Below are 14,877 nucleotides of genomic sequence, written 5' to 3' on the forward strand. Positions count from 1 at the left end.
CTGTTTCTTTTTATGTACACATCTTACGTTAACCATCATAAGCCTGAAGTTTCCCACAGTTTCACTGTACATTAGGCCAGATATCAATCACTGTTTTCACAATAGTCTCCAAGTATACTGAACACAGGAGTTGATTAGACAATTTGTTATAACTTCCGGTTAATTGCTAGGGTTTGGTGGTATTACCTAAACGATAGTAACTACCTGCATTTTCATTTATAGGTCCTGCATGTTCTAAGAGAGTTGTTTCTGCCTGTTTCCCCAAGTACCCTTTTTTTTTTTTATTTATTTAAAGAATAACTTGACATAGCGCAAAATGTTGATTACAATATTTTTTTACATGTGGGGGAGAATCTAGCATTCTTCTATGCCCATTAGTTAGTTAGTCCAGACTCAAATTATGGGAACATTACTAACAGTCCTAAATTTTTGCCCAATTGCATTAGTTAGCAGAAATTAGAGACAAGTCTACTATTTTCTACACAGAGGGGGATATTTATCAAAGGTCTGGCGGACCTGATCCGACAGTGCGGATCAGGTCCGCCAGACCTTGCTGAATGCGGAGAGCGATACGCTCTCAGTATTCAGCATTGCACCAGCAGCTCTTGTGAGCTGCTGGTACAATGCCGCCAGCAGGGGGTGTCAATCAAACCGATCGTACTCGATTGCGTTGAATTGCAGCGATATCTGTCCGCCTGCTCAGAGCAGGCAGACAGGTTATGGAGCAGCGGTCTTTAGACCGCTGCTTCATAACCACTGTTTCTGGCGAGCCAGAGGCTCAGCTTTCTAGTTGTAGTTCGCTCCATACACCTATCTCTTTTTTAAACTAAGAGTTATATTCTGTAAGATTAAATTCTTACCCTGAACTAGTATATTTCCTACAGATTGCGTTGCATTTTTTTATTTTTTTTATTTGCTAAAGTGAGGATAATGTTCTCTTCTTATCTCAAATACATAACTGCAGCTAGTCTATGTCTGTATTATACTGAGTCACCCTAATAGCCTCATAAGTACTATATGTTTAGAGATTTGTGATGACTATGAACGTTAACTAGCTTACAATTTTATAGATATAAGCAGGAGTTTATTAAGTCCTTGCACCACTACTTAGAACTGAAAAGAGACAGTGTTATAGTTAGAATAGGCCCATATGTTCACTATTTACGTTTTCTTAAGGACGTCCAGCTTTCTGCCTTAACTTTTGCTTTTTTATATGTTATTTCCTATAATTTTAGGAATAGGGCAATGGATACTATTGTCATTTAAAATACATAGGTTTACAACGTCTCCTATCGGCTGACGAGTGGAAGCTACTGATAGGTCCACATTGCACATCCCTTTATATGTTTATACCACTCATGGAAAGGTCAGATATGCAGGCTTCCCCATATAATAGTGCCTAAACAATACTACTTCAGAGTGTACATATTTTTAGATAAGGTTAGTGTGTAGTCCTACAAGCATATATGTCCCAAAATCTACTTACCCCTTCTGGGTAACTAGCCTGTTATACATTTGATTAACACCTTTACTACATTTTGAGCCATTTTGAGCCTTATAGTTAATTACTCTTTCTCATAAGCCATATTCTATTCTGAGTCTCACTATCGCTACAGATCTACACATGGGAGCATTTCTATACGCTACTTCCCTGTTAGAGAGATATAACCCGCTGCTATAGCAGCCTATAGTCTCAATTACTCACATTGCTGACAAGTAAGGACAGTCTGATATTTACATATCTAGGTTTAGGACATCTTTCACTGTGGTGGCCAATCACTTGATGAGAGATAGTAAACTAGGTCTAAGTTACTTAATATTCTCAGTGTTGTATTTCTGGGTCTGCGGCCAGGACCTTAGAGTATGATCATTTGCCCTATTTTACCTACTACTAGATCCTTTTCACGTTGAAACAGCCCAGTTATTACACATCAGGTAGAGCATTACTTACAGCATTTCACCAATACCAGATAGCTATTATTTTCCCCCAAGCCCTTTATATCCATCACCTATAACAGATTAGTCCTATCATAATGGTCATGATGTCTTGATTAGATCTCTTTCTCATAAGCCATATTCTATTCCCCCCAACTTAATCCACCCCCAAATTAAAAGTGTATTTTGCCCACTGAATTACCCCATCCACCACTCAAACCATATCACTACCCATTTCAGCATATAGGTACGCTCACCACATATTTAACCCTTGGATTCTCATTCATTAGAGGTGACTGATCACCCTTAACCCTCGAGCCATCTATACTCCATATGCCTCAATAATATGTTCTCCAAATCTATACACCTAAACAATAGCATGACCCGCTATACCTTCTAGTGTCTGGTTCACAGAAAAAGAGGTTCCTAATATCTTTACACAAGTTACTCCTCATTGTTTTAACTATTACTCCATTGTGACATTGTATTATGTATTTAACCTGTGTAGATTGATTATTGACCGTTACACTCTCTTCCAACCTCAATAAAAAAATGTATTAAAAAAAATTAAAAATAAAAATACTTAAAAGTTTATAAATCGCATAAATAATAAACTATTTCTTACACAACACCAGGTATTCAACATTATAGGCTTCTAAAAGCTGAGCGATCATATGCAATATTATTTTGTCTATTCAATCAAGATTTTCTTAAAGGGACTTTGGGGTAGATTTGTTAATGGTCGAGCGGACATGATTCGACCTCGCTATATGCCGACAGCACAAGCGAAATGCTTGTGCATTGTCGCCTCCTACTCACTCTCGGCTAATCGGCCGCTAGCAGGGGCCGTCAATCATCCCGATTGGATCGGATCAGGATGATTTTGGTGGCAGAGAAGTTAAGAAGCAGCAGTCTTACGACCTCTGCTTCTTAACTTCCATTTCTGGTGGGCCAGAAACGATAGAGGGCTTAATAAATCGACCCATTAAAGTGTACTGTTAAAATGTCTACACTTTAATGTGTTTATTTTATCTGCTGTATTTAATTGTTTACACATTGCTCCTTTATCTTTATTATGTCTTTTGAAATAGGTGTTTTTCCTGTTGAATCTGCCATCTATACTGAAAATTTCAACATTGAAGTAATGGCTACAGAAAAGCTATGTAGACAAGAGTCAGAAGATGAAATCACATTTGCAGTTCGGGCAAGATAGATAAATACTAAAATGTTCATTTTAATTAGTATTGGACTTTTTATATTCATACAGAGGTAAGATAAGAATGCCTTTGTGTATATAGAGAGCAATACGATTGAAGTCCTGCTCTCCCTGCAAGCTTAGCCTTTCTGAATGGATTGTGGTTTCAAAGAGTAAAAACAGCTATTTTGTTTCCTAAAGTAAACCTAAAGGAGCAATTTCCCATACATTTTATACTCTGCAGCTGGTATAACAAGTCACTGGAAATACAAAAAAGGACATAAAACTATATATACTGTATATTTATACACTAATTAAGGTATACTGTAATTAAGCTAATTAAGGTATACTGTAAGGTATATTAAAATATATCAACTTTAATATTTTTAAAAACATATATATATATATATATATATATATATAATAATGCGTAGGACAAAGCACTCTCTGGACTTCAGACATCAAGCGTGAAAGATTATTTTAATGTGACGTTTTGGGACTTCAAACGTCCCTCTGACAGGGACGTTTGAAGTCCCGAAACGTCACATTAAAATAATCTTTCACGCTTGATGTCTGAAGTCCAGAGAGTGCTTTGTCCTACACATTATTACATACCCTTTGAGAGCACCCTGGCAGATGAATTGTTGGTGAGAGTGCATATACCTATGAACTTTTCTTTTATATATATTTATATATATATATATATATATATATATACACACACACACACACACACATACACATATTTAGACACACACATATATATATATATATACAGTATGGGGCCGATTTATGAAAGTGCGAGCGGGAATGATCCACTATAGCGTATCATGTCCGCCGCACATCGATAAATGCTGACAGCATACGCTGTCGGCATTTATCATTGCACAAGAAATCTGGTGAACTGCTTGTGCAATGCTGCCCTCTGCAGATTTGTGGCCAAACTGCCACTAGCAGGGGGTGTCAATCAACTCGATCGTATACGATTGGGCGGATTTCTGTTCGCCACCTTAGAGGTGGCAGACGAGTTAAGGAGCAGCAGTCTTCTTAACTCCTGTTTCCGGCGAGCCTGAAGGCTTGCACGGAAACAGGGGCACCAATCTGCATAAGTGTAGATTATTTTAATGTGTTTTTTTTTTAATCTCTTACACTTTACTTCAGGTCTCAAGTCTCAAATATTTTAGTGCAGTTTCAGCTTTTGCTCTAGCGCAACCTATCATTTTTAACTTGTAATATGGGTGCAAGTTGTCTTGTTCTCAATCTCCATTGAAAGTAAAGTTTGCGCTAGAGGGATGTCGGCCGTGCTAACCTCTTTCTGGTAAACGCATTTTACCTCGCTAATGTTAGCACAGTCCAGCGATATCACATATCACATCCTGCACTATTATAAGCACGCAACTTGTAATCTGGCACATTTTCCTCTAAGTGAAGAACATAGGAATTTTAAGTATTCCTAACACACCTTCGGTTTTAGCGCAGTTGGTCTAGTGCACCTTTGGGTTAGCGCATGAGCAAAACAAAGAGTTTAGCACAGTTACAGTCTTGTAATCTATTCCACTGTTTTTCCAACCTGTCCTCAGGCCTCCCTAACAGGCCAGATTTTCAGTATTACCTTAAAGGGTTAATAGCCATATTTACTAATAGCCATATTCCCTAATCAGCTGTTATTTCACCTGTGCTCTAGTTCAGATATCCTCACAATCTGGCCTGTTAGGGAGGCCTGCGGACAGGTTGGAAAACCAGTGATCTAGGCCTATGTATTTAAGCTCTTTACACAGTTATATGCAAGAAATAATAGTGCAACAATAAAATGTTTTGGCATATTAGAGAATTCTCTTATTACACTTTTATATCCCTTAAATGTCCCTTTAAAAGTTAAAAAATTACTCTGTCCCTAGTGCTGTCAACTAGTTTCCTATTAAATCCTGCTGTTTGCTCACTACACAGTGCATGATTATGGAGCTGCGTGTGACAGAAGCCTGCTTTCATCTGCCTTCCTCATTCCTGGGAGCTTTTACAATACCTTAATTATGAGCTCCCATAGGCCTCACCCTGCAAGCACCCCTGCAGATTTTAATCTCTTTATCTCTGGTATTTCAGTAGCACTAAAGTGTGTACCATAAATATTCTCAGCCATAAATGCCTTCTCATAAAACAAAAATAGATGACTGTGTGACAAAATAAATTGCTGTAAGTTGCTATACTGTTTATTAGGGTATACTGCTTCATTAATGGAGGAACAAACCTTGGAATATCTTTGTAACATAATAAACAGAATTTTTTTGGGGGGATAAATAGATGGAAAATGAGTTGTTACAACAAGGAGGGCATGCTAGAGATAATTGATGGGTTATTACAATAGCGGGACATATTGAAGAAAATTAGATGTAAAATGGATTATTATAATAGGGAGTTGGGGATTATTAGATATACGCTATATGGCCTAAAGTATGTGGTCACCTGACCATCACACCTATATGAGTTTATTGGACATCACATTTCAAAACCATGGGTTTTAATATGGAGTGCCCCCCCCCTTTGTAGCTATAACAGTTTCAAGTGTAACTTGTGTCTATGGGAATTTGTGGCCATTAAGCCAAAAGGTCAGGCACTAATTTTGGACAAGAAGGTCTGGCTTGCAGTTGGTGTTCCAATTCATCCTAAAGGTGTTCAGTGGGGTTGAGGGCAGGACTTTATGCAGGCAACTCAAGTTCTTCCACACCAAACTCATCAAACTATGTGTTCAAGGACCTCATTTTATGCAGAGGGGCATAGTCATGCTGGAACAGGAAAGGGCCTCACCCAAACTGTTGCCACAACATTGAAAGCACCCAACTGTCTAAAATGCCTTGAATCTTGAAAATCTTGAAAATCAGCCCTAGAGCATTATCCCCCCTGGAAAATTTTAAAGTAATTATTCCAGCCTCCAATTTGGCAAAAAATACCTTTATTCTTTAAAAGAGGTCCAAAGAAACAAAATACAATGCTTCAGGTCTTTGCTAGGCCCTTAGTCATGACGAACTATAGAAATTACTGATACCTCTAATCATAGCCAGACTGGCCAGGGAAATTTCCCAGCGGGCTGCTGGGACTGGTAGGCCACATTTTAGGTGGGACGTGCTGTGCATGCTGCAGTTAGGAGATTGCTAATTACAACGAAAACAGATAGAGCAGTTTTAAAACTCCTGTCAATGCATACAGCACATTTAAAGATGCTCTTAGTGTTTGAGCTGTGATCAGTAAAGCAGTTCACACACATATTTTTTACATGACAGCTTCTCCTCTTATTTACTTATCAACACAGCAGTGTTGTAACAAGATTGAACTAATCATAAAATGGCATAGTGTGCATAAGACCCTAACACAGTAAATTCATCTTCCTTCATTGCTACTCACACAGCAAACTGGGGATTTTTGCTCTGTGGTCAATTTGAGGGCGCTCAAATACTTCAGTCCATTACCGCCACTTCAAGATGGAGGATATAAATCTCCGAAGGAGACTTCTCCCTCTGGATTAGTGTGTTTGCCTCGATCTGAAAGATGCTTATCTGACTGTTCCTATGTCTCCTCTTTTTTGTCTCTTCCTTGAGTTTTTTTTGGAAAGGAGAGTTATGGCAGTGCACTTGTCTTCCATTCGGACTCAGCTCTGCTTCTTGGTGTTTCATCAAGCTGATTAAGCCAGTTGTGGCATGTTTGAGGGCTTGGGTGATCCGGTTGAACATTTATCTGGACAACATTCTTATTATGCCTCAGGACAAAGCCCTTTTACTAAAAAAACTGGAGTTAGTAATTTGGCCTTTTACAACTTGGTTCTGGGATTAATGCGGAGAAATTATCTTTTATTCCCAGCCAGAAGGTAGAATTTCTGGGATTTGAGGTTGACACTGTTTTGGCTGCTCTCTCTCTTCCTCAGTCCACTATCAAGCATAAAATATTGGAGGCTTTAACCTTATCAGGGCTCCCTCTACAGCATTTAGCACATCATTTGTTTATTGTCTTCTTATATTAAGGCAATTTTTCAGTTTTTTTGGTTTTACAGAGCGATGCAACGTTTCAAGAATGCATAGCTCAAACAGAATCCCTCTTATTCCCAGCTGGTTACACTGGATGAAGACATGAAGGCCGAGATGCGCTGGTAAGTGTCCCACATGGAAGCGTGGAACAGCAGAGCTTTACAAGACAGCTCCAGATTTTATTCTGGAGTCAGATGCCAGTTTGTCTAGTTGGGGAGCGGTTTGCGATCGGCAGGCAAATGATGGTTTTTGGTCAGCAGCAGAAGCTGGTCTACACACCAATTCTTTAGAGCTTTTGGCTGTAGCTTTTGCTATTCACAGTTCTGCCAAAGATCGCACTCATTGCTCAATATTGCTGCAGATAGACAATTTAACAGCCGTCACCAGATCAAAACTTTTGGCAGATTTTACTCTCGATCTTTACAAATTTTGCTTTTCAGGGATATCGCCATTCAGAGTGAATATCTTCCTGGTGTTTCAAATCAGATCATGGATTGCTTTTTTCGCAAGTGGAGAGATTTAAGCAATTGGAGACTCTTCTGGAGAGGATGTGGGGTCCCTTCCAAATAGACCTCTTTGCATCCAGAAACAACTTTCAGGTGGAGAAGTATTACAGTTGACTTCCAGACCCTTTCAGTCTGGCTGCAGACCTGGATGCACACCTTCTTGCAGAGTTGGCCTCCGACTGGCTCTTAAGGTTTTTCCCCTCTTCAATAATTTCATGCTTCAGACTCGTGGTCAAGGAGTGGAATTGACTCTGATCACCGCTCTTTGGCCATCACAAGCTTGCTGTTAGAAGACCCAGGAGTCCCTAGTCGCTCAAAGGCCTTTCGCAGAAGGCTTGCAACCTCCTTCAGGATGCATGGACCCCAGCCAGGCATATAGTCCTCTTACCTTTTAGCCTGGTCAGGATGGTTATATAGGTGCTTGGAATGGGAGATGGATCCCTTTACAGCTCCTGTTGTCACGGTTATCAATTACATTTCCGGTCTTTTTTTCTCAAGGTAAGTCTTACTGAACTATTAACCTTCATTGCTCGGCTATTGCTGCAGCCCATGTACCTGCTCCGGGTACTTCGATTAGTCAACATCCTTTGGTTTGTTGCCTGTTAAGAGGCATTAAAGGGACAGTCTACTCCAGAATTTGTATTGTTTAAAAAGATAGATAATTCCTTTATTACCCATTCCCTAGTTTTGCATACCCAACACAGTTATATTAAAACACTTTTTACCTCTGTGATTACCTTGTTTCTAAGCCTCTGCAGACTGCCCCCTTATTTTAGTTCTGACTCTTAAATAACTCCACGGGAGTGAGCACAATGTTATCTATGTGACACACATGAACTAGCAGTGTCTAACTGTCAAAAACTGTCAAAATGTACTGAGATAAGAGGCAGTTCAACGGCTTAGAAATTAGCATATGAACCTACATAGCTTTCCTCAAAGAATACCAAGAGAACAAAGCAAATTTAATGATAAAAGTGGCCTATTGCGTGGCCTATTGGAATCATGAAAGTTTAATTTTGACTAGACTGTCCCTTTAAGCTTCATTGACCTCCTGGGCCTTGGTATTCCAACTTGTGGGACATTTCTTTGGTTCTTTAATTTTTAGGATATTGGTCTTCCAATTTTCACCTTTCTCTGAAACAGCTTTTGGTGAAATTGACTATTTTGTTATGTCTGGTTAATAGGGGATGTGGCAGATTAGGGGTTAATAGTGTAGCGGGGTTAAAAGAGCAGGGGATGTGGCAGTTTAGGGGTTATTAGTGTAGGGTGCATATTGTGATAGGCTTAACGTGTGAGTTTAGGTGTTAGTATTTGTTTTTTAACCTCGCTGCTCCATTGAAGTTAATGGGGAGAATGCAATTTTGTGGTCATGGTATAGTGCACTTATCTGTGCTTGTTGAGTTTCGCAAGAACGCAAAATATTTACTTTCAACTTGTAATAACAGCGCTACCCGGTGCACAAAAAGTTAACGTCTAGTGAAGTTAACGTTCAAGATAGAGCGGTAATTACTGATCCCCTTGTAATCCCCTTGTAATCTAGCCCACAGTCATTAGAAGCACTTAAAAAGGAACTAGATCTATGTAGCACATTCTTATACTTGAAAAATAATTCAAAATCTGAATTGATGGGAATATCAATCGCTAGCCCCCCATTATCCCAAATAGAACAGAGGTTTAAATTCAAAATACAACACAAATCCATCAAATATTTAGAGGTTCACATATCCACAGTCCAGCAGTCACAATTTCTATTACATTACCAAACATTGATACAAGACATTCAAAAACACTATATTCTTGGAAGTAAAAACACATTTCTTGGAAAGACCTTGTTCACGCTGTCAAAATGTTGATTCTTCCCTGCATCCTACATACACTTCAGGCTTTACCAATACCCCTACCTGACTCCTATCTATTAAAACTAAAAAAATAATAAATTGCTATATTTGCCAATATCATCTCCCTATAGTAGCGAAAGCTACAATGTAGCTACCTAAAGAATGAGGAGGATTAAGTGTACCACACATTGACCTAGATTACAAGTTGTGCGGTACCGCTATACTGCTGAAAACTTGGCCTTTGCGAGCGGAATAGTCAGCTCACTCATATTACAAGTCGCGCGGTACGTCTATGCCACTAGCATTTTAGCCTATACTGCAACGATCCATTCCGCAATCAAAGACCAGTAGTTATGGATTTTGCTAAACAAAAATGTTTCACAAAACTCATAACAAAAATGTTACAAAGTACACTAACACCCATAACCCACCCGCATCACCAACACTACAATAAACCTATTAACCCCTAATCCACACCCACATCGCAAATACTCAACTAAACCTATTAGCCCCTAAACTGCCAAACACCCACATCGCGACTACCTAAATTAAACTATTAACCATTAAACCTAACACCTGCTAACTTTAAATTAAAGTTACAATATAACTACCTTAAAATAAATACAAACTTACCTGTGAAATAAAAAAAACCTAAGCTTAAACTATAAATAATAAACCTAACATTACTATTTAAAAAAAATAAAATATACCAAAAATAAAAAACCTAAATTACAAAATTAAAAAATCCTACTACTAAAAAAACAACAAAACCTAAGATTACAAAAAATAATAAACAAAATTATTCAAAATAAAAAAATTAAACCTAATCTAATACCCGTATAAAAATAAAAAAAAGACACCCCAAATTAAAGACACCCCCTTATCTAACAATAAACTACCAATAGCCCTTAAAAGGGTCTTTTGTAAGGCATTGCCCTAAGTTTAACAGCTCTTTTACATAAAAATATATATAAATTATCCCCTAACAGTACAGCCCGCCCACCCACCCAACCCCCCAAAATAAAAAAGACCTAACTCTAAAAAAACCTAAGCTACTCATTGCCCCTAAAGGGGCATTTGCATGGGCATTGCCCTGAAAAGGGCAATCAGCTCTTTAGTGCCCATTAAAAAACAAAAAAAGCACTAATCTAAAAAAAAAGAACACCCAAAAAAACAAACAAAAAAAACTAACACTAACCCTGACATAGGTACTCACCATTCCTGAAGTCCGGTGGTGACGGTCTTCTTTCATGCGGATCCATCTTCATCCAGTGTGGGGCCATCTTCTTTCTTTATCCCGGTGTTGCGCGGAGAAGGCGGTGCGGAGAGAAGCTGGAACGCCGGCCGTTCAGACATCCAATGTGAAGGCTCCTCCTAATGTGATCATTTGCCGCACACTTAAGATTGAATTCAAGGTACCGTTTTATATTGGGGTACCTTGCATTCCTATTGGCTGAAAATTTCAAATCAGCCAATAGGATGAGAGCTACTTAAATCCTATTGGCTGTTCAAATCAGGACTTGACTTTGGTGCGCACCATAGCGCACAACACAAGAAGTTTTTTTTGTAACTTGTAATGGCAGCGCTATGGAAAGTGCGGTACCGCTAAATTTTTAGCGTTATCTACGCACCGGGTTTAGCATACAACTTGTAATCTCGGTCATAGTGCAGTATAGAACAGCTGGTTTCTTGTTGAGAACAATAGATTGGTGCAAGAACGCTTACCATAAAGAGTGAGTACAATTAGAACATGATTTAGCTAACCACCCTCAACTAGGCAGCGCTTGTTGGATCATAAAAATAAAAATAGGGGCTACCCAATCATATATAATATGTGAAAGACTTAAAATTTGGGACAAACAGGCCTCTAAAAAAACATAACATCAATTCCATCACCACTAACACCTTTGCTAGATAACTTCTTTTTCACAGCAGACATCTTACTTGCACCCCTGGATACAAACAATTTATATTTAATTTAATACCCTGTTATTCCTATCAGAAGGGAAAGTTACATTACATTCAGAACTGAGGGAATTAAGTAACAATATGTTTAACAACTGGTATAAACACATGCAATATCTTACTTCATTAATAGCTACAAAGAAAAATCCAAGATCTGCAAATGGCTAACTCCGTTTGAAACCCTCTGTATACGCTACAGCCAAACTGTGGGATCCATGAATTAAATATCTATCTCTTAGATAAAGACTGGTTTAAGATATTTAGATTTATGACTATGTCTTCTTCATCTATAAGTACATCAGAGATGAACCTCGAATTGATGATTAGATGGTATCTGACCCCATCCAGATTAGCTCTAATTTATCCTACAATGACCCTCATGCAGGAGGCGATGTGGCCAAGTAGGCAATATGGCACATATTTGATGGACATGCCCTCATATACAATCATATTGGAGTAAGCTAGGGAAAGAAATAGAATGCAAACTTGCTACCTAGGTACTTACTTAAACCGCAAACTTAGATCCACTTTATTAACTATTATGTTAAACTGTGCTAACAGCAGATACAAAGGCTATAGAAGCAACAAAAAATCCCAGAAATTCAGGAATGGAAACAAAATGTATCTCACATGTTAAATTTAGAAACATATTATTATTGTAAGACAAAGAGAATGGATGATTATTATTCAATAAAATATATTTGGGAAGAATATTTAAATATGTTATAGAAAATTACACATACTGTGAAGAGACAAGTAAAATTAAGCAACTTAACTGCACGTGTTAAGTGATATAAGTGAATGTACGTTCTCAACACTCTGTACCCTTGAGAAACTTATGCCATGTTGTAATTTGAAATTTAATGTTTGTTTGTTTTTCTGTACTGTAAATGCCAATAAAAATGAATTAAAAACATGTTTATTAACCAATAATCCGTTCTTCCAACATTTTGGAAAATGTATCCAGGGACTCTAAATGGTCTTGGGACAATGACTTGGGTGTTCCATGGATGAGTTGGATGCATCTGGGGAGGACTCCGGGCAGTGTGCAATAGATTGTAAGAGGAGCACTATCGTTTGTGCACAAGTTAAATTCCGCTATTACAAGTTGAAAGTAAATACAAACGTGTGAACATAATCGCAATATGCGCTAGAATGGTCACCGTGACTTCAGAGCTCTGGTTAACTGTTACGCAAGTCAAAACACATCAAAAATACATTTAAAAGTACAGTTACACTCATAATAACACTATCTAATAAAAATATTTTTTAAAAATTGCTATAAAAAGTTATAAGAACTCGAAGATATGAGGTCTCAAGTGTTAAAAAAAGCATGCAAAGGGCTTTAACATAGAGATACATACATTTACATGTATAAATATGTACATGTATGTATGTATGTATATATATATATATATATATATATATATATATGTGCTTGTGTTTATATATGTGTACATATATGTATTTATATGTGTATCTATGTATTTACAGACATATATACATATAAACACATACATACATATGTATACATATATAGACATATATATAAGTGCATTGGAGCCTTGTGCAGTCAAGTATATGAAAAATCATATATTATATTATTATTATTATATTTAATAAAGTGTTATGCTGTGTATTTACTGTAAATAGTATAGATTCCCATGTACATAGCAGAATATGTTCTATGTATTTATAAATAGATATTCCTATATATCTAAACCTATATATAATCATGTGTGTGTGTGTGTGTATATATATATATATATATATATATATATATATATATATATATATATTAAGAGAGAGAGAGAGAGAGAGAGAGAGAGAGAGAATAACTCATTGTGTAGTTCATTAACAAATCTAGACAGGCCAGAGGGCTTGTTTTTCCCACAGAAAACATCTGTAATACATTGTTTCCAATGCAGCAAATGATTCTGGGTAAGATATGCAAATTAGGTTCACAATGACACACCTTTTTACTTCAAGTCTGCTTTTCAGCAGATTCCCTTAACGCCAAAGTATCGCTGTTCACACAGCTTATAAATTTAGCTAGGGTTAGAGCCAGTGGCGACTCTAGGAACAATATATAGGGGGGGCACATAAGATACCACAGTCAAAACTGGGGGGGCACTGATAATTTTCACCACTTAATCATACCACTGAAAAAACACACACACCCAAATACATACATAGACAGACACACACATATACATACGCTCACACAGACAGACACATACACACACACAAATACACACACGCGCATACATACACACATTCGTACATACACACATACGTATATACACACACATACACACAAAGATGACAACAAAACAATTACAACAGTCTATATTTTTTTCATAAGAAGATAAAACACAGATATAAATGGAAAAGGAACGCAAGTATTAAAAATACAACAGTAATGCATCGTATGTCTTCCTTTATAACATAAAATGCATGGACATATATAGAAGATAGACATACATACACACACACACACACACACAGACAACACACACACAGACACATATACATACCTACACACACACAAACATACATACACACACAGACACATATACATACCTACACACACACAAACATACATCCACACACAAACACACACACAGACACATATACATACCTACACACACACAAACACACAAACATACATACACACACACACAGACAACACACACACAGACACATATACATACCTACACACACACACACAAACATACATACACACAAATACATACACAGACACATACACACACACAGACACATACACATATACATAACTACACACACAAACATACATAAATACACACATACATACACAGACACACACAAATACATACACAAACATACATACACACAAATATATACATAAATACACACATACATACACACACACACACACACAGACACATATACATACCTACACACACACACAAACACACAAACATACATACACACACACACACACAGACAACACACACACAGACACATATACATACCTACACACACAAACATACATACACACAAATACATACACAGACACATACACACACACAGACACATACACATATACATAACTACACACACAAACATACATAAATACACACATACATACACAGACACACACAAATACATACACAAACATACATACACACAAATATATACATAAATACACACATACATACACACACACACACACACACAGACACATATACATACCTACACACACACACAAACACACAAACATACATACACACACACACAGACAACACACGCACAGACACATATACATACCTACACACACAAACATACATACACACAAATACATACACAGACACATACACACACACAGACACATACACATATACATAACTACACACACAAACATACATAAATACACACATACA

The sequence above is a fragment of the Bombina bombina genome, chromosome 1 (genome assembly GCF_027579735.1).
Source record: "Bombina bombina isolate aBomBom1 chromosome 1, aBomBom1.pri, whole genome shotgun sequence".
NCBI lineage: Eukaryota > Metazoa > Chordata > Amphibia > Anura > Bombinatoridae > Bombina > Bombina bombina.